Below are 24,851 nucleotides of genomic sequence, written 5' to 3' on the forward strand. Positions count from 1 at the left end.
ACCTATATTTGCTTCAAGAAGCTTTATAGTTTTAGCTTTTATGTTTAGGTCTGGGATCTATCTCAAATTGGTTATAGTGGATGGTGTGAATAGTGAGTCACTTTTTTCCATGTGACTATCCAGTTTTTGCAGCATCGTTTGTTGAAAAGTCTTTCCTTTATCTGTTAGATTGCTTTGGCTCCTCTGTGAAAAATCAAATAGTCCTTCAAAGATGGGTCTGTTGCTGGGCTGCATTCTTTTCCACTGATTTATCTGTTGATTCTTAAGCCACCGTTATACCATCTTGACTACTGTAGTTTCATAATAAGTCTTCCAGCCAAATGGTTTGAGTCCTGTGTTTTTGTTTTGTTATTCAAGCTTGATTGAGATATTATAAATCCCATTTCATCCTTTGTAGGCCGAATATTAGCCCCCAAAGATATCCACATCCTAGTCTCTGGAGCCTGTAAATTTTACCTTATTTAGAAAAAGGGTCTTTGTGATTAAATTTGGGATTTTGAGATGGGACAATGATTCCAGAGTCCCCAGGTGGGCTCTAATTCCATCACTTATTCTAATTCAATCACTTACTCTTTTTTTTTTTTTTTTTTTTGAGACAGAGTCTCGTCCTGTCACCCAGGCTGGAGTGCAGTGGTGCAATCTTGGTTCACTGCAAGCTCTGCCTCCTGGGTTCACGCCATTCTCCTGCCTCAGCCTCCCAAGTAGCTGGGACTACAGGTGTGTTCCACCACGCCCGGCTAATTTATTATATTTTTTAGTAGAGATGGGGTTTCACCATGTTAGCCAGGATGGTCTCAATCTCTTGAACTCATGATCCACCCTCCTAGGCCTCCCAAAGTGCTGGGATTACAGGCGTGAGGGACCGTAGCCTGCCACATATTTTTATAAGAAGGAAGTGGGGGGGCGATTTGACATACAGAGAAGAAGGCCATATGAAGACACTGGCAGAGATAGGAGTGATGTGGTCACAAACCAAGGAATACTAGCATTTGTCAAAAGCTAGAAAGGCAAAAAACAGATTATTCCCTGCCTATTAAAGAGAGTATAGCCCTGTCAAACCTTAGTTTCAGCCCCGTACTACTAATTTTGGACCTCTGTCCTTTGGACTTTGAGAGAAGAAATTTCTGTTGTTTTAAGTCATCTAGATTATAAAATTTTTGTATTAATAGCCACAGAAAACCAATACACATCTCCCTTCCCTCTCTTAACTATGTGATACATTGACAAGTAGCATGTAAAGTACTACTTAGACAGACTTCAGTAAAATAAATTCTTATTAGAAGACATTGTTTATAGTGGAATACATGCAAACTTTGATGTCAGACCAGTAGTTTTCAATTATGCCTAGGCATTAGTCTCCTAGGCAACAATTAACAAATCTCTGTGCTTCGTGGCCATCTTTAAAGACTAAATAGTTTAGTGGGGTCTGGCACAAACATTTTCTTTAAAGCACTCAAGGCCTTTGCTCCTCAAAGTATGTCCTGTGACCACCAGCAGCACTGGCATCACTTGTGACTTTGTTAGAAATGCAGAATTTCGGGCCCTACCCTAGAGCATAAATCTGCATTTCACCAAGATTCTCAGTGAAATGTGTATGCAGGAAATATTAACAAACACTGATATGTGTGACTCCGATAAGCAGTAAGGGTTGAGAAGCACTAATTTAGATAAATAGTTTCATTTTATATCTCTTCCACTTATCAAGAGGATGCTCCTGACCAATAACTTATTTAAATCTTAGAATTTTAATCTGTGTTATAGAAAGAACAATACCTACTTTGCAGAGTTGTTATAAGGACCAGATGTGATAATTAATGGAGCGGAACCCTGGCATAGATACCTATTTCCATAAGCAAACTCATGTTGATATGGGCACACAAGCAGTGACGTCCAAATTAATAGCTCCCCAAACTAAGCTGCCCTAGGGTTCTCTTATGTTATTACCCAATTCTGTAGAGAATGCAAAGAAAATAATCTGGTACAGTCTAGAGACCATAGATGGAGCAGAGTTTGAGGTAGGTTAGATGAGGCTGAATTAAGACCTAGACCACCGTAAGCCTGAATCTGAGTTGCATGCAGAGGAAGAAAATAAAGTTTTGAGTCAGTCTTGAGGCTAAAGAGAATGGAGAAAAGCACATTTCTTTGTTATTTACAGTTTAGATTTACTGAGCTGGAAAAGGACAATAAGGTAGGGCCATTGATTCAGAGATGCCAGGAATTCATAGAAAGAATAAAAGGTGACCAAGTAATTTGGCCATAGGATTTACTGGAAATCAGCAAACATTGATTGGACGAACAGTAACTATCACCCTGCCTGAGCACAAGTTCTTTGCTAATAAACTATGGTAGAGAGGAAATAAGACGCAAAAAGAGAGGGCCAAAGGTAGCATGTTTGAGTTTGTGAGAGAAATGGAAGGAAACAAATAGATCACAAATTCCAAAAACTCAAAGTTTAAAGAAGAGAAAGATACGTTGCTCAGCAGCAGAATTCAGAAGGAAAACAAAACTACCTGTATTAGTCATGGTTTTCTAGAGGGACAGAACTAATAGGATAGATGTATATATAAAGGGCAGTGTATTAAGGAGTTTTTACTCACACGATCACAAGGTCCCACAATAACCTGTCTGCAAGCTGAGGAGCAAGAAAACCAGTCTGAGTCCCAAAGCTGAAGAACTTGAAGTCCGATATTTGAGGGCAGGAAGTATCTAGCATGGGAGAACGATGTAGGCTGGGAGGCTAAGCCAGTCTAGTGTTTCCAAGTTCTTCTGCCTGCTTTTATTCTGGCCATATTGGCAGCTGATTTGATCATGCCCTCCCAGATTAAGGGTGAGTCTGCCTTCTCCAGTCCACTGACTCAAATGTTAATCTCCTTTGGCAACACCCTCACAGACACAACCAAGAACAATACTTTGCATCCTTCAATCCAATCTAGGTGACACTCAGTATTAACCTTCACACTACCCTCTCAGCATTTCCATAGCAAATGAATGCTCAACAGGGCACACAAGCAACATCACCACATTCAGGACTCTCCAAAGCGAATCACTATAAAATTCTCTGGAATTATGACTCAACCCTGTATCATGCCATCACCCTCTAGGCCTGCAGAACTCACATTTGAGCCTTCAGAATTGAGCCAAAGTCCTTCCAATAACTAGTACCTCTTTACCTAACCTCCTTGTTGAGTCATTAATTACACATTCTTTATAGATGTGTGTTTTTCTTTTTTTACTTTTTTAAAAGCTTTTTAAAAATAAAGGCTCAATGAAGGCAGGGGAAGCCTCTTTCACAAATAGAAAGCCCCATTTCTAGAAGACAGAAAGCTAACACCATTTACATTATACCCTAAACATTATGAATAATGTTCTTGGTTTATTTTCTACTCCAGCTTCTTAAGGGTATCATCATAGTGGTATAGTTACAATGTCCTGAATGCTGCAGGCACTTTCTCAAAAGTTCCACCTGATAAATGCATTCTTTCTACCAGATGTGCCTTTTTCTCATCAGCAGTTATGGATGCTATTTTTAGCCTGGGCTGAGTTTTATCTTTCCACAGCATGGCTGTTGCTTCAGTTCCTTTCATTATACTTTGCTTCCATTTGTTTTAAAAAATAAGACTTATTTCAAAAAATTTCGAAGGATCCCTTTGGCAAATCCCAGTGCTATTTCTTCTAGTCACCTAAATAGAACAGGCCAAAGAATGTAGCCTTTAGACATTCTCTTAAAGGTTAGTGTTTGATTTTGAGAAAACAATATGAACTGTAAAGATTTAAAGTTAAAAAAAATCCAAACCTTCTAAGTATTAAATATTTTTATTTTATAAAGAAAGGAATAAGTGATACATAAGCAATGTGAAAATACTTAGTTTTTAGTATAAATGAAATTTATATTCTACAACAAACGTATGCCAATTTTTAAATAATGCTTTTGTTTTGTCCCATCCAAGTAAGAAATTATAAATAAAAAAGAATAAATGCAAATATACAATTTTTTTTTCCTTTTCCTCTCCAAACTCACCCTCCAACCTTTCCTACCCTATTTGTACTTGAGCTCTGGCTATTAGGGACTCTACTGGGAGACTTTCTTGTCTTCCAACTTGCAGCTGGGCTTCGCTAAGGGGAAGAATTTGCAGGACAGATGGGGGAAAGAGGAGGCTGAGGTCTGGCTCCTTCCCTACTGGACCAGGCTCTTTCCCTACTTCCCTACTGGTCACCTTTGACTGCATGTTTCTACGAAGGCTACAACTTCTGTTGGGCAGCTTGATTTTATAGTGACTCTTTTCACATTCTGGCATCTGATACCTTCCTTTGATCCTTTATGTATAAGAATAACAATTCCCACTGTGCCTGGCCCTGGGTATTGCACCACCCTGACTGGCACCCTTCAATCCTACATATATTTATAAGAAGCCCCTATTTCAAACTTATCTAAGTTTCCCCATTTGATTTTTTCCATTTATTTCCTGCTTGAGGCCCTGATTGATTCAGAAGCGTTTAGCTTTATTCATTCATTAGTTCATTTACTCATTCATTCAGTCCTGTATTGATTCATTTATTCAGAAAATGTTGAATATCTACTATGTGCTATATGCTATTCTGGGCCTTAAGAATACAAACACTGAACAAACAAGAAATCTCTCCCCTTATGGAACTTAGGTCTAGTTAGGGAAGACAGATAACACAAAACAAGTAGTTACACTATAGTATGTTAGAAAAAGGAAAGTGCTATGAAGGTAGAAGAAAGAGGGAAAGAGGGATAGGAAGCATGAGTGAAGGAAGGGGCAGAATATGGCTAGGGAAGGTCCCACTGAGAAAGTGACATTTAGATAACAATCCGTAGGAGATGAGAAAAAAAAAAAGCAGCTCTCCAGAAGGAGGCATTACAGGCTGAGGAAATAGCAACTGCAAAGGCCTGAAGGCAGGGAAGTGCCTGGATGCTTGAGAGCAGTATGGTTAAAATGAAATGAGGGGAGGTGAGTTCTGGGTAATAAGTTCAGAGAGCTGATGGGATACAGGATGTATAGGGCAGATAGGCCATTATATGGGCTTTGACTTCTACCCTAAGTGGGTCAGGGAGCCATTGGGAGGTACCCAGCAGATGAGTAACATGAGGAAGCTTCTGTTTTGGCAGGATTACCCTGGATGTTGTATTAAGAACAGAATGTAAAAAAGTGGAACCATCTCAGGGAGAATTATTAGTTGGCCACTGCAATAACCAAGTGAAGGGAAATGGTGACTTAGAGCAGGAAGGTGGCAGAGGGGATGAGACATGGCCAGCTTTTGGATACACCTTGAAAAAAATCACTTGATAGATGTACTGAGGGACTGGATGTAGTATGTGAATGACTACATTCTTGAATAACTCCAGGGCTTATAGATTGAGAAAATGGAAAGATAAAGTGGCCACTAATTGAGATAGGAAGGACTTTTTTAGAAGGAGAAGGTTTGGGATGAAGGACTGGATTTTAGGTTTGAACATAATAAGCTTGAGATGTCTTTTAGACATTCCAGTATAGACGTCACAAAAAATATTTATGTCTGGAGTTTAGAGGAAAGCTCTAGGTAAAAAATGTAAACATGGTAGCTATTAGCTTTTATATTGTTGTTACGAGCATAAGGCTGCATGAGTTTATCAAGGGAGGGAAGCCTCAACAGAGCAGAGGACTGATCCTAGGGTGCTCCAACAATAAGCCATCGTGATGATGAGGTGAGTGTTGGTAGAGAAGACCAAGAAAGAGTGTCCAGTGAGGTCGAAGGATATCCAGGACAGTATTAAATCCTAGAATTTAAGTGAATACAGTGCTTCACAATAGAGGGGGTGATTAACTATATTAAATGATCCTGAACAAGATGAGGATTTAGAATTGTCTGGTGGATTGCCAGGTGCGGTGGCTCACGCCTGTAATACCAGCACTTTGGGAGGCTGAGGCAGGCAGATCAAGAGGTCAGGAGATCAAGACCATCCTGGCTAATATGGTGAAACCCTGTCTCTACTAAAAATACAAAAAATTAGCTGGGTGTAGTGGCACACACCTGTAATCCCAGCTACTCGGGAGGCTGAGGCAGGAGAATCACTTGAACCCTGGAGGCAGAGGTTGCAGTGAGCTGAGATTGCGCCACTGCACTCCAGCCTGGGCAACAGAGCAAGACTCCATCTCAAAAAAAAAATTGTCAAATGGATTTAGTAACATGGTGGTCACTGGTGACCTTCCAAAGAATAGTTTCTATGGAATGAAGATGGTAAAAGCCATAATGGAGTAGGTTCAAAAAGGAACGTGAAGGGATGAATCAAGGAAATAATATAGACTACTATTTTGAAGGTCTTTGCTTAAAAGAAGATTGGACAATAAAATGTTGTTGAGAGGAAAACACAGCATTATGTTTGTGTGCAAATGGGTAATATCTAGTAGAAAAGCAAAACAGTATTATGCATGAGAATGAACTGGGAATTTCTGGAGCAGTGTCCCTGAGGAAAGAGGGGCTGGAATAAATTTTTACTTGTGTAGGAAGTGGCCCTTGCCAGGAACATGCATGTTATAAAGAGTAACAGGCATAAGTGCAGGCAGGTAAGTAGATGAGGAAGTGGGAGTACGTGGAAGTTCTATTGTGAATGCTTGTATGTTCTCATTAAAGTAAAAAGCAAAAATGCCAGTTGGAAGTGAGAATGGAGAGGAGGTATTGGAGACTTGAGAAAAGAAAAAAAGAACTGAAATAGTAGTCTACAAGAGTGTGAAATGAAGATATGCCCAAAGTAAATATAGTAAGATTTCTGGGAAGCATTAAGGGTTCAACTTCAAATGGCTGAAGTTAGTGATCTTGAGTTTGAAGTGATGCCAGTAAGCATTGCTCTGTGTTTTCCTCAGCCGTCAACAACTGCACAAAAGTAAACATGGAATGAGAAAGGAACTACATTTAACCAGGCAGTGGTTTAGCTGATAAATGCATGTCATAGGTTATCTTCCCTAGGAAATAGGCTTAGAAGCAGACATTTTCATGCAGGTGGTTTTGCAGGGAGTATTCTTATAAAAACTATTTCTAAGGGAGTAAGGGTAGCAGATTTGCAGAGAAGGAGGGAGTAGAACTGATTTCTGGTATTGCCTTCAGAGATTGTCAGGACTCTGAAACTGGAATGACCCTTGAAAGATGGCCTCAATTGAGGAAAGGGGGCAGAGTGCCTTTGTATCCCAATTTTAACCAGTCATGAGATGTGGGCTGCCCCTAGGGATGTAGGGCAGCTTTGGATAGGGTAGTTCCCTCTGGCTGAGGGCAATGCTGGGAAGGAGTCAGCTGTGAGTCATCAGCAGGCAGCACTTCTGGTAACTGGGAAAACAATTGCTTCAGTACTAAAAAGAGGATCTGAGAGGCATACCACAGCATTCATTATAGACCACCCCTTGTGCAACTGAAACCCACTCGCTTCATATGATAAATTCTCACTATCTGAGGACAGCTACCCCAGGGTTTCAGATGGTCTATTTTCCTGGGGAAATCTGTAAGAGGGAGATTGGCAGGGTGAACTACAGTTTCTTTTTCTTTTTTTTTTTTTTTTTTTTTTTTGAGACGGAGTCTCGCTCTGTCACCCAGGCTGGAGTGCAGTGGCGCAATCTCGGCTCACTGCAAGCTCCGCCTCCCGGGTTCACGCCATTCTCCTGCCTCAGCCTCTCCGAGTAGCTGGGACTACAGGCGCCTGCCACCACGTCCGGCTAATTTTTTTTTTATTTTTAGTAGAGACGGGGTTTCACCGTGGTCTCGATCTCCTGACCTTGTGATCCGCCCGCCTCGGCCTCCCAAAGTGCTGGGATTACAAGCGTGAGCCACCGCGCCCGGCCAGGGTGAACTACAGTTTCTGTTGCTAAAATTTAGCTGGTCTTGGGGCCACAACTGATACATCATTCCCTACTACCCATTATAGACTATGAGTGCTATCCTTTAGTGCTATCCTTGACTAGCACTTCTGTTAGTCTAGACAGCTAACTTGGGAGGTATTCAAACCCTAATCCGTTGGGAGTCCGAACCTCTGGTCGCCATGCCTCTCATGAGCTGTGACTATTCCATTTGTTGACATTGTATGAAAAGTTATCAAGAGAATAATAAAACAGACCCTAAGGTGATCCCCAATGATTCCTACCTTCTGATGTTTGTGCCCTTGTGACATCTCCTCCCCCAAAATGTGTGTGGCACGTATGATATACTTTTTTATTTGGGAGACAGATTCTCGCTCTGTCACCCAGGCTGGAGTGCAGTAGTGCAATGTTGGCTCACTGCAACCTCCGCATACCGGTTTCAAGGGATTCTCATGCCTCAGCCTCCCGAGTAGCTGGGATTACAGGCATGTGCCACCTTATCCAGCTACTTTTTGTGTTTTTAGTAGAGATGGGGTTTCACCATGTTGGCCAGGCTGGTCTCAAACTCCTGGCCTCAAGTGATCTGCCACCTTGGCCTCCCAAAGTGCTGGGATTACAGGCGTGAGCCATTGACTCAGCCGTATGAGGTACTTTTAATTAGTAGGATACGGCAAAGGTAATGGGATGTCACTCGCATGATTACATTGTGGTATATAAGGCTCTGTGTTGCTGGTATACTTCTACTGCTAGCCTTGATAATCCAAACTTCTATGTTGTGAGCCATCTATGGACACATGCCAGGGAGCTATGTGGATGGCATGTAGTAGCTGAGTGAAGCCTTTGGCTGATAAGCAAAAACAATCTGAAGCTCTCAGTCCCACATTTACAAGAAAATAAATTCTGCCAACCACCTTAGTGAGCTTCGAAGCTGATTCTTCTTTAGTCAAGGGAAGAACACTGGCCTTAGTAGAAGGGAGTGGACCAGATCTATAGCTCTAGAATGTTCAAGAAATCTAGTCACTCAAAATTTGACATAGTATGAAAATGTTCAAGAAATCTAGTCACTCAAAATTTTCAAATATCTACATGTTCCCATCTCAAGGCCCAGAGTCACATTACTTCTCAGAGTCCTAGTCTTGGTGTGGTAGACTTTACAGGTTTTAGAATTCAACTGTATATGGCACTCTACTACCAAGTAAGTCCTGGGCCTCACCTTCGGGTTTGTCTGTTCTCCAGCTGCAGAAGATGAAAGACTCTGCATGTTGCCAAGAAAGCTTTCACTGTTCACCTTAAATTGGAGATTAACTACTGTTGGCCTTTCATTACCTTTCTACGATGCTTTAATAACCCCCAGCAACAGCCATCCAATTCTATATAGTTCTATATAATTAGTATTTCCTAAATCTCTCAAATTCTTGAGACATAGTACCTGCCAGTGTGTTTTACCATGGATATCCCATCTCAGCTTGCCACCAATGGTAGTTTTAATAATCACAGCACTGCAGCATTCTAGGAGTTGTCATAACTCCACCTCCCACCAGTGATGTTGTCCTTTTTGCCAGCTTGGAGACAGATGATCACTTTCCAAAACTGGACTTTAGAATCTGCTCTTTAGCACCACTCTTCATGCTAACTGTTTAAGTCTCATTCCCTGTTGAACAGACTTGGAGGTGGAGATTCGTATGCAGGTGTTTTATAGGGCAGCAGTCGGGGACCCGCATGGGAGTAAAGAGGGTAGGATTAGGCACAGGGAGAGGCTGAAATGCCACATGGCTGTGACATAACACAGCTCTTAGCTGATATTGGGAGAACAGAGCTGAGATGGCCCTTCAGAAATGTCCTTAATGGAGGCAAAAAAGTGCTGGGCTTTGTACACCAACATCAACCAGTCATTGGATGTAAGCTTCCCCTGGAGGGGAGGGGTAGGCTTGGGCAATTTAGATCTCTTTTGTGGAGGGAAATTCCTGGGGATGACACTCAGTTGTGGGCCAGGAACAGCCAACAGACTTAGCATCATACAATGAATGCCTCTGTCGGGAAGTGGGGATCTTGGTGGTGCAGTGCAGTGAAAAGGTGGTGCTGGAGAGAACGAGGCAGCTATAAGATAGCATGAGATTTAGATAGGTGAGAAGGAAAAAGGGAATGCAAGGATAAGGAGGGTCATGAATTGTAGATTCAAATGATTTCAATTGATTGTTGGAGTCAGCGAACCAGAGGTAATAAGCTGGAAAAGTAAAATGTGGTATTTGGAGAGTGGGATGATTATATTTGAGATTTTGCAAAACCTCGTTCTCAGGTCCTTACTTATGACCATTTATTCTAAAGATTGAATGACTCAAACATGAAGTCTCGACATATATCAAATTACTTGCCAAATGAAAGCTTTTCTACATATGCCAGTGTATAATTCTATTAGAATTGTATACATTGAAACACACCCACATCTACAATAATGAGAGTGTGAAGGCTACAATCATGTTTGCTCCACGGCTGGTGACAAATTACATTGAAAAGTTTGGTGATAACTAGTTCAGCAGTTTTCAAATTATATCAGCGGAAATAAATGGTGTTTTGCATCAGAAGCAGCTATCACCATTTTTTTCCAAATCTAGTTAAAAACTGGATATTAAAACACAAGTAATCGGCCAGGCACGGTGGCTCATGCCTGTAATCCCAGCACTTTGGGAGGCCGAGGCGGGCAGATTACGAGGTCAGGAGATTGAGACCATCCTGGCTAACACGGTGAAATCCCATCTCTATTAAAAATACAAAAAATTAGCCGGGCAAGGTGGCGGGTGCCTGTAGTCCCAGGTACGCGGGAGGCTGAGGCAGGAGAATGGCGTGAACCCCAGGGGGCAGAGCCTGCAGTGAGCCGAGATCGCGCCACTGCACTCCAGCCTGGGTGAAAGAGTGAGACTCTTTCTCGAAAAAAAACAAAAAACAAAAACAAAACAAAACAAAAAACAAAAAACACAAGTAATCAAATATTCTACTTTGTCTATATATTCTTCAAAACCCCATTTTCTTACCTCTGGCCTCTGAAATTCTTTTTATCACAACTGAAATGCAGGGGTTCCTTGACAAGGGCAGTTTTGAAAAGGAAATTGAAGTTTGTAAACTTCAAATACCAAGTAAAAGTTTGCAGGCTTTAAAACTCCAACTAGCATATCCTTCACCAGAAACTTCAATTTTTCACTCATTACTAGAAGAAACTTTCTATCCTTCTCTAAATTTTGAAGGCTGCCAGAATAATTTAGGATGAAATGGCTACTTGCCCAGAGATAGAAGGCAATTATGTGAACTTTAATCAAAATTAGAGACTGAAAAGAATATTTGAAATATTCCTTCCCTAGAGGTAGATGTTTCCGACATTCCAATAAACTTTTATTCGTAAAAAATTCTGCCTCTACTTCTGCAGCTTTGCAGTCATGCACTGCATAATGGTGTTTCAGCGAAGGACAGATTGCATATAGGATGGTGGTCCCATAAGATTATAATAGCATATTTGTACTGTACCTTTTCTATGTTTAGATACACAGATATTTACCATTTGCTGATTTGCCTACAGCATTCAGTACAGTAACATGCTGTAAAGGTTTATAGCCTGAGATCAATAGGCTATACTATAAAGTGTGTAAGTAGGCTCTACCACCTTGGTTTGTGTAAGTACACTCTATGATGTTGCACGACAAAAATTGCCTAACAATGCATTTTGTAGAACATATCCCTGTCATTAAATGACATGACTGTACTTGTGCAGGCACATTTGTATTTAATTGAATATAATCAGTTAAAGTCCAACTTCTTTACTTTTTTCAGAGCCTTGTGAGTGCTTTCCCTTAATACTCATGGCTGATCTTTTTATGTGTGTTGAACAAGTATTGTATACTTCATGGACAGAGATTCACGTGGCATGACCAAGAAGGGCTGTCAATCTTACCAATGAATGTTGAGTACTAAGTGGTAAAAGAGAATTTTGAAAGATCAGTGCAAGTAGCCAATCATACCACTTTTGAGAGGCCTTCAAGATAGTTTTGCACTTTCCCCTTAGCATATTCGATAGAATGTTCAAAGGATATTCAGTTTTTTGAGTGGAATCAGATTAAACCAACATGCAAAATGTATTTTTTATGAAAAAGATTGACTGACACACTAGACATAAAAAGAAACTATACATTGATTTTGTTGTCAATTAAAAAAGACAAACTTGTATACAGTTAGGGAGCACTACAATCTATCAAGAATATTTTCTTCATTATATTTAATTTTAATTTTTAGAGGCAGGATCTGGCCCTGTTGCACAGGCTGGAGTGCAGTGGTTAGATGATAGCTCACTGCAGCCTTGAACTCCTGGCCTGAAGTGATCATCCTGCCTCAGCCTCCTAAAGTGCTGGGATTATAGACATGAACCACTTTGCCTGGCCTATAAAGAATATTTTCTACAGTTCCCCAGATGAGGCTGGAATTGAGGGAAGAGTACATATGTGCTTCTATTGTATTGTTCTAGTTATCTCAAAAATACCAAAAGGAAATATATTACATAGTATTTAACAAAAGTTGGTGATGGCTAGCTGGATATTCATTATAATATTCCTGCTTCTGTATGTTTGCAATGTTTTTTGTTTATCTGAAAGTACTTTATTTTACTTTCTTTTTTTAAATTAAAAAAATTGTGGGTACATAGAAGGTGTATTTATAGGGTACATGAGATGTTTTGATATAAGCTTGCAATGTGAAACAGGCACATCATGGAGAATGGGGTATCCATCCCCTCAAGCATTTACCCTTTGAGTTACAAACAATTCAATTACACTCTTTACATTATTTTAAAGCATACAATTAAGTGATTGGCCATAGTCTCTCTCTTGTGCTGTCAAATAGTAGGTCTTATTCATTATTTCTAACTATTTCATACCCATTAACCATCCCCACCTCCCCACTATCCAGCACTCCACTACCCTTCTCAGCGTTTGGTAACTATCCTTCTACTCTCTATGTCCAGGAGTTCAATTGTTTTGACTTTTAAGTGAGAACATACGATGTCTGTCTTTCTATGTCTGGCTTATTTCACTTAACATAATGATCTTCAGTTCCTTTTATATTGTTGCAAATGACTGGATCTCATTTATTTATGGCTGAATACTACTCCATTATGTATATGTACCACATTTTTCTTATCCATTCATCTGTTAATGGACACATAGGTTGCTTCCAAATCTTAGCAATTGTAAACAGTGCTGCAACAAACACAGGAGTGCAGATCTCTCTCCAATATACTGATTTCCTTATCCTACACAGATGACCCTTCTTTTACGTTATATACTCAGCAATGGGATTGCTAGATCACAGGGTAGCTAAACTTTTAGTTTTTTGAGGGACTTTCAAACTGTTCTCCATGGTGGTTGTACTAATTTACATTCCTACCAACAGTGTACAAGAGTTCCCTTTACTCTACATCCTCGCCAGCATTTGGTATTGCCTGTTTTTTGGATAAAAGTCATTTTAACTGGGGTGAGATGGTATCTCATTGTAATTTTGATTTGCATTTCTCTGATGATCAGTGATGTTGAGCACCTTTCATATGCCTGTTTGCCATTTGTTTGTCTTCTTATGAGAAATGTTTGTGCAAATCTCTTGCCCATTTTTTTGATCAGATTATTAGATTATTTCCTATAGAGTTGTTTGTTTGAGCTCCTTGTATGTTCTGGTTATTAATCCCTTGTCAGATGGGTAGTTTGCAAATATTTTATCTCATCTCTGGATTGTCTTTTCACTGTGTTCATTGTATCCTTTGCTGTGCAGAAGCTTTTTAACTTGATGTGATCCCATTTGTCCATGTTTGTTTTGGTTGCCTCTACTTGTGGGGTATTGCTCAAGAAATCTTTGCTCAGACCAAAACACTGGAAAATTTTCCCATTGTTTTCTTGTAGTAGTTTCATAGTTTGAGGTATTAGATTTAAGTCTTTAGTCCATTTTGATTTGATTTTTGTATATGGTGAGAGATAGGGGTCTAGTTTCATTCTTCTACATATGGATATCCAGTTTTCCAAGCACCATTTATTGAAGAGACTATCTTTTCCCCTGTGTATGTTCTTGGCACCTTTGTCAAAAATGAGTTCACTGTAGGTGTGTGGGTTTGTTCCTGCATTCTTTATTCTGTTCCACTGGTCTCTGTGTCTGTTTTTATGCCAGTACCATGCTGTTTGGGTTACTATATACCTGTAGTATAATTTGAAGTCAGGTAATGTGATTCCTCCAGTATTGTTCTTTGGCTTAGAATAGCTTTGACTATTTTGAGCCTTTTGAGGTTTCATACCTGGAACCAAAAAAAATTAGGATTTTTATATCTCTGTAAAGAATGTCACTGGTATTTTGATAGGGATTGCATTAAATCTTAGATTGCTTTGGGTAGTACAGGCATTTAAAAAAGATTGATTCTTCCATTCCATGAACATGGAATATTTTTCCACTTTTGGTGTCTTCTTCAATTTCTTTTTTTTTTTTTTTTTATTATACTTTAAGTTGTAGGGTACATGTACACAACATGCAGGTTTGTTATATATGTATACATGTGCCATGTTGGTGTGCTGCACCCACTAACTTGTCATTTACATTAAGTATATCTGCTAATGCTATCCCTCCTCTCTCCCCTCACCCCACAACAGGCCCTGGTGTGTGATGTTCCCCACCCTGTGTCCAAGTGTTCTCATCATTCAATTCCCACCTATGAGTGAGAAAGTGCGGTGTTTGGCTTTCTGTCCTTGCGACAGTTTGCTCAGAATGATGATTTCCAGCCTCATCCATGTCCCTACAAAGGACATGAACTCATCATTTTTTTTTCTTTTTTTTTTTTATTATACTTTAAGTTCTAGGGTACATGTGCACAACATGCAGGTTTGTTACATATGTATACATGTGCCATGTTGGTGTGCTGCACCCACTAACTCGTCATTTACATTAGGTATATCTCCTAATGCTATCTGTCCCCCCTCTCCCCACCCCATGACCGGCCCTGGCGTGTGATGTTCCCCTTCCTGTGTCCAAGTGTTCTCATTGTTCAGTTCCCACCTATGAGTGAGAACATGCAGTGTTTGGTTTTTTGTCCTTGCGATAATTTGCTCAGAATGATGGTTTCCAGCTTCATCCATGTCCCTACAAAGGACATGAGCTCATCATTTTGTACGGCTGCATAGTATTCCATGGTATGTGTGCCACATTTTCTTAATCCAGTCTACCATTGATGGGCATTTGGGTTGGTTCCAAGTCTTTGCTATTGTGAATAATGCTACAATAAACATATGTGTGCATGTGTTTTTATAGCAGCATGATTTATAATCCTTTGGGTATATATCCAGTAATGGAATGTCTGGGTCAGATGGTATTTCTAGTTCTGGATCCTTGAGGAATCAGCACGCTGTCTTCCACAATGGTTGAACTAGTTTACAGGCCCACTAACTGTGTAAAAGTGTTCCTATTACTCCACATCCTCTCCAGTATCTGTTATTTCCTGACTTTTTAATGATTGCCATTCTAACTGGTGTGACCTGGTATCTCATTGTGGTTTTGATTTGCATTTCTCTGATGGCCAGTGATGATAAGCATTTTTTCATGTGTCTGTTGGCTGCATAAATGTCTTCTTTTGAAAAGTGTCTGTTCATATCCTTCACCCACTTTTTGATGGGGTTTTTTTTTCTTGTTAGTTTGTTTGAATTCTTTGTAGATTCCAGATATTAGCCCTTTGTCAGATGAGTAGATTGCAAAACTTTTCTCCCATTCTGTAGGTTACCTGTTCACTCTGATGGTAGTTTCTTTTGCTGTGCAGAAGCTCTTTAGTTTAATTAGATCCCATTTGTCAATTTTGGCTTTTGTTGCCATTGCTTTTTGTGTTTTAGGCATGAAGTCTTTGCCCATGCCTATGTCCTGAATGGTATTGCCTAGGTTTTCTTTTAGGGTTTTTATAGTTTTAGGTCTAACATTTAAGTCTTTAATCCATCTTGAATTAATTTTTGTATAAGGCATAAGGCACCCCCCAGTAGGGGCAGACTGACACCTCACACGGCCGGGTACTCCTCTGAGACAAAACTTCCAGAGGAACGATCAGGCAGCAGCATTCATGGTTCATGAAAATCCGCTGTTCTGCAGCCACCGCTGCTGATACCCAGGAAAACAGGGTCTGGAGTGGACCTCTAGCAAACTCCAACAGACCTGCAGCTGAGGGTCCTGTCTGGTAGAAGGAAAACTAACAAACAGAAAGGACATCCACACCAAAAACCCATCTGTACATCACCATCATCAAAGACCAAAAGTAGATAAAACCACAAAGATGGGGAAAAAACAGAACAAAAAAACTGGAAACTCTAAAAAACAGAGCACCTCTCCTCCTCCAAAGGAACGCAGTTCCTCACCAGCAACGGAACAAAGCTGGATGGAGGATGACTTTGATGAGTTGAGAGAAGAAGGCTTCAGACGATCAAACTACTCTGAGCTACGAGAGGAAATTCAAAACAATAGCAAAGAAGTTAAAAACTTTGAAAAAATATTAGAAGAATGGATAACTAGAATAACCAATGCAGAGAAGTGCTTAAATGAGCTGATGGAGCTGAAAGCCAAGGCTCGAGAACTACGTGAAGAATGCAGAAGCCTCAGGAGCCAATGCAATCAAATGGAAGAAAGGGTATCAGTGATGGAAGATGAAATAAATGAAATGAAGCGAGAAGGGAAGTTTAGAGAAAAAAGAATAAAACGAAATGAAGAAGGCCTCCAAGAAATATGGGACTATGTGAAAAGACCAAATCTACATCTGATTGGTGTACCTGAAAGTGACGGGGAGAATAGAACCAAGTTGGAAAACACTCTGCAGGATATTATCCAGGAGAACTTCCCCAATCTAGCAAGGCAGGCCAACATTCAGATTCAGGAAATACAGAGAATGCCACAAAGATACTCCTTGAGAAGAACAGCTCCAAGACACATAATTGTCAGATTCACCAAAGTTGAAATGAAAGAAAAAATGTTAAGGGCAGCCAGAGAGACAGGTCGGGTTACACACAAAGGGAAGCCCATCAGACTAACAGCGGATCTCTCGGCAGAAACTCTACCAGCCAGAAGAGAGTGGGGGCCAATATTCAACATTCTTAAAGAAAAGAATTTTCAACTCAGAATTTCATATCCAGCCAAACTAAGCTTCATAAGTGAAGGAGAAATAAAATACTTTACAGACAAGCAAATGCTGAGAGATTTTGTCACCACCAGGCTTGCCCTAAAAGAGCTCCTGAAGGAAGCACTAAACATGGAAAGGAACAACTGGTATCAGCCACTGCAAAATCATGCCAAATTGTAAAGATCATCAAGGCTAGGAAGAAACTGCATCAACTAACAAGCAAAATAACCAGCTAACATCATAATGATAGGATCAAATTCACACATAACAATATTAACTTTAAATGTAAATGGGCTAAATGCTCCAGTTAAAAGACACAGACTGGCAAATTGGATAAAGAGTCAAGACCCATCAGTGTGCTGTATTCAGGAAACCCATCTCATGTGCAGAGACACACATAGGCTCAAAATAAAGGGATGGAGGAAGATCTACCAAGCAAATGGAAAACAAAAAAAGGCAGGGGTTGCAATCCTAGTCTCTGATAAAACAGACTTTAAACCAACAAAGATCAAAACAGACAAAGAAGGCCATTACAGAATGGTAAAGGGATCAATTCAACAAGAAGAGATAACTATCCTAAATATATATGCACCCAATATAGGAGCACCCACATTCATAAAGCAAGTCCTGAGTGACCTACAAAGAGACTTAGACTCCCACACAATAATAATGGGAGACTTTAACACCCCACTGTCAACATTAGACAGATCAACAAGACACAAAGTTAACAAGGATACCCAGGAATTGAACTCAGCTCTGCACCAAGCAGACCTAATAGACATCTACAGAACTCTCCACCCCAAATCAACAGAATATACATTTTTTTCAGCACCACACCACACCTATTCCAAAATTGACCACATAGTTGGAAGTAAAGCTCTCCTCAGCAAATGTAAAAGAACAGAAATTATAACAAACTGTCTCTCAGACCACAGTGCAATCAAACTAGAACTCAGGATTAAGAAACTCACTCAAAACCGCTCAACTACATGGAAACTGAACAACCTGCTCCTGAATGACTACTGGGTACATAATGAAATGAAGGCAGAAATAAAGATGTTCTTTGAAACTGACGAGAACAAAGACACAACATACCAGAATCTCTGGGACACATTCAAAGCAGTGTGTAGAGGGAAATTTATAGCACTAAATGCCCACAAGAGAAAGCAGGAAAGATCCAAAATTGACACCCTAACATCACAATTAAAAGAACTAGAAAAGCAAGTGCAAACACATTCAAAAGCTAGCAGAAGGCTAGAAATAACTAAAATCAGAGCAGAACTGAAGGAAATAGACACAAAAAACCCTTCAAAAAATTAATGAATCCAGGAGCTGGTTTTTTGAAAAGATCAATAAAATTGATAGACTGCTAGCAAGACTAATAAAGAAGAAAAGAGAGAAGAATCAAATAGACGCAATAAAAAATGATAAAGGGGATATCACCATTGATCCCACAGAAATACAAACTACCATCAGAGAATACTACAATCACCTTTATGCAAATAAACTAGAAAATCTAGAAGAAATGGATAAATTCCTCAACACATACACCCTCCCAAGACTAAACCAGGAAGAAGTTGAATCTCTGAATAGACCAATAACAGGCTCTGAAATTGTGGCAATAATCAATAGCTTACCAAACAAAAAGAGTCCAGGACCTGATGGATTCACAGCCGAACTCTACCAGAGGTATAAGGAGGAACTGGTACCATTCCTTCTGAAACTATTCCAATCAATAGAAAAAGAGGGAATCCTCCCTAACACATTTTATAGGCCAGCATCATCCTGATACCAAAGCCTGGCAGGGACACAACCAAAAAAGAGAATTTCAGACCAATATCCTTGATGAACATTGATGCAAAAATCCTCAATAAAATACTGGCAAACCGAATCCAGCAGCACATCAAAAAGCTTATCCACCATGATCAAGTGGGCTTCATCCCTGGGATGCAAGGCTGGTTCAACATACGCAAATCAGTAAATGTAATCCAGCATATAAATAGAACAAAGACAAAAACCACATGATTATCTCAATAGATGCAGAAAAGGCCTTTGACAAAATTCAATGACCCTTCATGCTAAAAACTCTCAATAAATTAGGTATTGATGGGACGTATCTCAAAATAATAAGTGCTATCTATGACAAACCCACAGCCAATATCATACTGAATGGGCAAAAACTGGAAGCATTCCCTTTGAAAACTGGCACAAGACAGGGATGCCCTCTCTCACCGCTCCTATTCAACATAGTGTTGGAAGTTCTGGCCAGGGCAGTTAGGCAGGAGAAGGAAATAAAGGGTATTCAGTTAGGAAAAGAGGAAGTCAAATTGTCCCTGTTTACAGATGACATGATCGTATATCTAGAAAACCCCATTGTCTCAGCCCAAAATCTCCTTAAGCTGATAAGCAACTTCAGCAAAGTCTCAGGATACAAAGTCAATGTGCAAAAATCACAAGCATTCTTATACATCAATCACAGACAAACAGCGAGCCAAATCATTAGTGAACCCCCATTCACAATTGCTACAAAGAGGATAAAATACTTAGGAATACCACTTACAAGGGATGTGAAGGACCTCTTCAAGGAGAACGACTAACCACTGCTCAAGGAAATAAGAGAGGACACAAACAAATGGAAAAACATTCCATGCTCATGGATAGGAAGAATCAATATTGTGAAAATGGCCATACTGCCCAAAGTAATTTATAGATTCAATGCTATCTCCATCAAGCTACCACTGACTTTCTTCACAGAATTAGAAAAAACTATTTTAAATTTCATAGGGAACCAACAAAGAGCCCGTATAGCCAAGATAATCCTAAGCAAAAAGAACAAAGCTGGAGGCATCATGCTACCTGACTTGAAACTATACTGCAAGGCTACAGAAACCAAAACAGCATAGTACCAAAACAGGTATATAGATCAATGGAACCGAACAGAGGCCTCAGAAATAACACCACACATCTACAACCATCTGATCTTTGACAAACCTGACAAAAACAAGCAATGGGGAAAGGATTCCCTATTTAATAAATGGCATTGTGATAACTAGCTAGCCAATGTGTATTGCATTTTTAAGCTCCAGAATTTCTGCTTTTTAATTATTTCAATATCTTTGTTAAATTTAGCTGATAGAATTCTGAATTTTTTCTTTGTATTATCTTGAATTTCTTTGAGTTTCCTCAACACAGCTATTTTGAATTATCTGACAGGTCACGTATCTCTTTTTCTCCAGATTTGGTCCCTTGTGCCTTATTTAGTTCATTTGTTTAGATCATGTTTTCCTGGATGGTGTTGATGCTAGTAGATGTTCTTTAGTGTCTGGACATTGAAGAGCTAGGTATTAATTGTAGTCTTCACTGTCTGGGCTTATTTGTAGCCATTCTTCTTGGAAAGGCTTTCCAGAAATTTGAGAAAACTTGGGTGTTGTGATCTAAGCTGTATCTGCTTTAGTGGGCACCCCAAGCCCAGTAAAACTGGGGTTCTTAAAAATTTATAGAGGTACCACCTTGATGGTTTTTGACAAGAACTCGGAGAACTCTCTGGATTGCTAGGCAGACACTTGTTCTCTCCCTTACTTTCTGCCAAACATACAGAATCTGTCTCTGTTCTCAGCCACCTAAGCCTGGGGGTGAAGTGACATGAATTAAACCTGTGGTCACCAGGACCATGCCTGTGTTGGGTCAGGCCTGAAGCCAGCACAGCACTGGGTCTTGCCCAAGGTCTGCTGCAGCCACTCCCTGGCTACTGCCTATGTTCACTCAAGGCCCTGGGACTGTACGATAAGCAGGTGGCAAAGCCAGCCAGGCCATCCTTCCCTTCATGATGGCAAGTACCCCCAGGCCCTGGTGGGTCCAGAAGTGCCATCCAGGAATCAGGGACTAGAGTCAAAAATCTTAGACATCTACCTGGTGTTCTAAAACCACAAGTTGCAGTTCTTTGCACTCTTCCCTCCTCTTTCCAAAGGCAGAGAAGCCTCCCACTGTAGCTGCCACCACCCTAGCCGACAGTGATACTGCCAGACTACCACTGATGTTCCCTTAAGTCCCAAGGCCTCTTAAGTCAGCTTGCCATGAATGCTACCTAGCCTGGGACTCACTTTTCAGGGCAATGGGCTCCCCACTGGCCCATAGTAGGTCCAGAAATACCATCTAGGAGTCATGTCTTAGAACTTGGGACCCCAAGAGACCACTTGGTACTCTACCCACCATGGCCATGCTGGTACCTAAGGTGCAAGCCAAAGTCTCCTTTACTTTTCTTTCTGCTTTTCTCAGGCAGAGGAAGTTTTGCCCTGTAGCTACCGTAGCTGGTAATGTGCTGAGTCTCAACCTGAAACCAGCAAGCCTCAGAGGCTTGCCCAAGTCCCTCAATGTAGTACCTGGGTATCACTGCTTGTTATTCAGGGCCCAAGGGCTGTTAAGTTCACAAGTGATGAATGCTGCCAGTACTGAGTTCTTTCTTTCAAGACAACAAGTTCTTTTCTGACCCAAGGTATGTCTAGAAATGTCGTCTGGAGACCGGGCATGGTGGCTCACGCCTGTAATCCCAGCATTTTGGGAGGCTGAGGTCGGTGGATCATGAGGTCAAGAGATTGAGGACATCCTGGCCAACATGATGAAACCCCATCTCTACTAAAAATACAAAAATTAGCTGGGCGTGGTGATGTGCGCCTGTATTCCCAGCTACTCAGGAGGCTGAGGCAGGAGAATCGCTTGAACCCAGGAGGCGAAGGTTGCAGCGAGCTGAAGTCATGCCACTGCACTCCAGCCTGGTGACAGAGCAAGACTCCGTCTCAAAAAAAAAAAAAAAAGAAAAAAATGTTGTCTGGAAGCTAGGGCCAGAAAAAGTGGCCTCACGACGGTGATTGGTGCTCTGTTGTGCTGTGGCTGAACTGGTATTCTAGATCCAGGACAAAGTCCTCCCCACTCTTTCCTCCTTTCCTCCAGCAGATGGAAGGGGCCTCTTTTGGAGCTGTAAGCTGTGCAGCCTGGGGTTAGGGGAGGAGTGATGCCAGCACTCTTTTGGCTGCCCCAGTTAGTGTCGCAATATGTCACATGTCCTCCAGCCCACTGTCTCTGGACCTAGTTTAGCATGAGGGCTCACATAAGAGTTGCAGTATTTATGGCCTAGACTGCCTTTCAAGTTTATTTGGAGACATAGAGGGCTGTAGCCCTTGGTGGTGAGGTTTGCAGGCACTCAAGTTTGGACCTCTGGGATCAGCGCTTCCCCTCTGGCTAGGGCTGGTTTCCAAGCTCTCTCTTTGGGTGGGTGTCAGCTGAGTTTGGTCCAGTTTTCCTTTCTGCTCTAACAGGACAGCACTGAGTTCAGTGTCTCATAATTGCTGTGATCTCCCTTCCTCTATGCCCAGAGATGCTCTCTGCACCAGATTGCTACTGCCGTGGGTCGGGGAGGGTGGCACTGGCGATTTAAGGCTGCTGTTTTTTTCTGTCTCTTCAGTACTTCTTTCAGTGATATGAAGTTAAAAACAGGAACTCACCTGATTTTTGGTTCTTATGAAGGTGGGTTATTTTTCTTTTTTTGTGTAGATACTTATTAACTTGGTGTCCTTGCAGAGTGGGGGGCAATCAGCAGAGCTTTTATTTCATATAGTTCAACCTAATAGCATAGGTATCTGAAATATTTCTTCCCTGCTACTATTCTTGGAACACATTTCTCCTTGTACCCAATCTTTTGGTTAGTGTGGTCCAAGAAAGGGAAATACATTTACATGGTTATATGTTATATTACTATTCCAGAAACACAGTTCTTTAGTGTCATGTTTATTTTTGTAACCAGTAAAGTACAGTGCATCTTTTTTTTTCTTTTATTATTATTATACTTTAAGTTTTAGGGCACGTGCACAACGTGCAGGTTTGTTACATATGTATACATGTGCCATGTTGGTTTGCTGCACCCATTAACTTGTCATTTAGCATTAGGTATATCTCCTAATGCTATCCCTCCCCCCTCCCCCCACCCCACAACCATCCCCAGTGTGTGATGTTCCCCTTCCTCTGTCCATGTGTTCTCATTGTTCAATTCCCACCTATGAGTGAGAACATGCATTGTTTGGGTTTTTGTCTTTGCGATAGTTTGCTGAGAATGATGGTTTCCAGCTTCATCCATGTCCCTACAAAGGACATGAACTCATCATTTTTTATGGCTGCATAGTATTCCATGGTGTATATGTGCCACATTTTCTTAATCCAGTCTATCATTGTTGGACATTTGGGTTGGTTCCAACTCTTTGCTATTGTAATTAGTGCCACAATAAACATACATGTGCATGTGTCTTTATAGCAGCATGATTTATAATCCTTTGGGTATATACCCAGTAATGGGATGGCTGGGTCAAATGGGATTTCTAGTTCTAGATCCCTGAGGAATCGCCACACTGACTTCCACAATGGTTGAACTAGTTTACAGTCCCACCAACAGTGTAAAAGTGTTCCTATTTCTCCACATCCTCTCCAGCACCTGTTGTTTCCTGACTTTTTAATGATGGCCATTCTAACTGGTGTGAGATGGTATCTCATCGTGGTTTTGATTTGCACTTCTCTGATGGCCAGTGATGATGAGCATTTTTTCATGTGTTTTTTGGCTGCATAAACGTCTTCTTTTGAGAAGTGTCTGTTCATATCCTTCGCCCACTTTTTGATAGAGTTGTTTTTTTCTTGTAAATTTGTTTGAATTCATTGTAAATTTTGGATATTAGCCCTTTGTCAGATGAGTAGGTTGCGAAAATTTTCTCCCATTCTGTAGGCTGCCTGTTCACTCTGATGGTGGTTTCTTTTGCTGTGCAGAAGCTCTTTAGTTTAATTAGATCCCATTTGTCAATTTTGGCTTTTGTTGCCATTGCTTTTATTACTCTAAATAGAAAATCTTATTACCTATGTTACTCTGTTCCTTAATATCAATGTGAAATACTAAGGATAGTCTAATGTGTTTTCTAGGGGAAACTTAAGCATTTTTAGGCTAGGCTATTCTAAAAAAGAAAAAATCAGATGGAAAGAGAAGCACTTGAAGTGTCTTGAGAGGCTGAATAATAACCCTCTAAAAAGGTCCTGGTTCTAATCTTCAGAACCTGTGAACGTGGCACTTTACATGACAATGGGGACTTTGCAGATGTGATGAAGTTAAGTACCTTATTGGGGTTTTAATTTGCATTTCTCAAGTTTTCTTTGGGTATATACCCAGTAATAGAATTGCTGGGTTGATAGTGAGAGGTGACAGCATGCTGGCAGTCCTCACAGCCCTCGCTTACTCTCGGCACCTCCTCTGCCTGGGCTCCCACTTTGGTGGCACTTGAGGAGCCCTTCAGCCCACCACTGCACTGTGGGAGCCACTTTCTGGGCTGGCCAAGGGGGGAGCCGGCTCCCTCAGCTTGCAGGGAGGTGTGGACAGAGAGGCGTGAGCAGGAACGGGGCTGCGCGCGGCGCTTGCGGGCCAGCTGGAGTTCCGGGTGGGCGTGGGCTTGGCGGGCCCCGCACTTGGAGCAGCTGGCCAGCCCTGCCGGCCCCAGGCAATGAGAGGCTTGGCCCCGGGCCAGCGGCTGAGGAGGGTGTACTGGGTCCCCCAGCAGTGCTGACCCACCAACACTGCACTCAATTTCTCACTGGACCTTAGCTGCCTTCCTGCGGGGCAGGGCTCGAGACCTGCAGCCCACCATGCCTGAGCCTCCCACCCCCTCCATGGGCTCCTGTGCAGCCCGAGCCTCCCCGATGAGCGCCACCCCCTGCTCCACAGCGCCCAGTCCCATCAACCACCCAAGGGCTGAGGAGTGAGAGCGCATGGCACAGGGCTGGCAGGCAGCTCCACCTGCAGCCCCAGTGCAGGATCCACTGGG

The sequence above is a fragment of the Hylobates moloch genome, unplaced genomic scaffold (assembly GCF_009828535.3).
Source record: "Hylobates moloch isolate HMO894 unplaced genomic scaffold, HMol_V3 SCAFFOLD_22, whole genome shotgun sequence".
Taxonomy (NCBI): Eukaryota; Metazoa; Chordata; class Mammalia; order Primates; family Hylobatidae; genus Hylobates; species Hylobates moloch.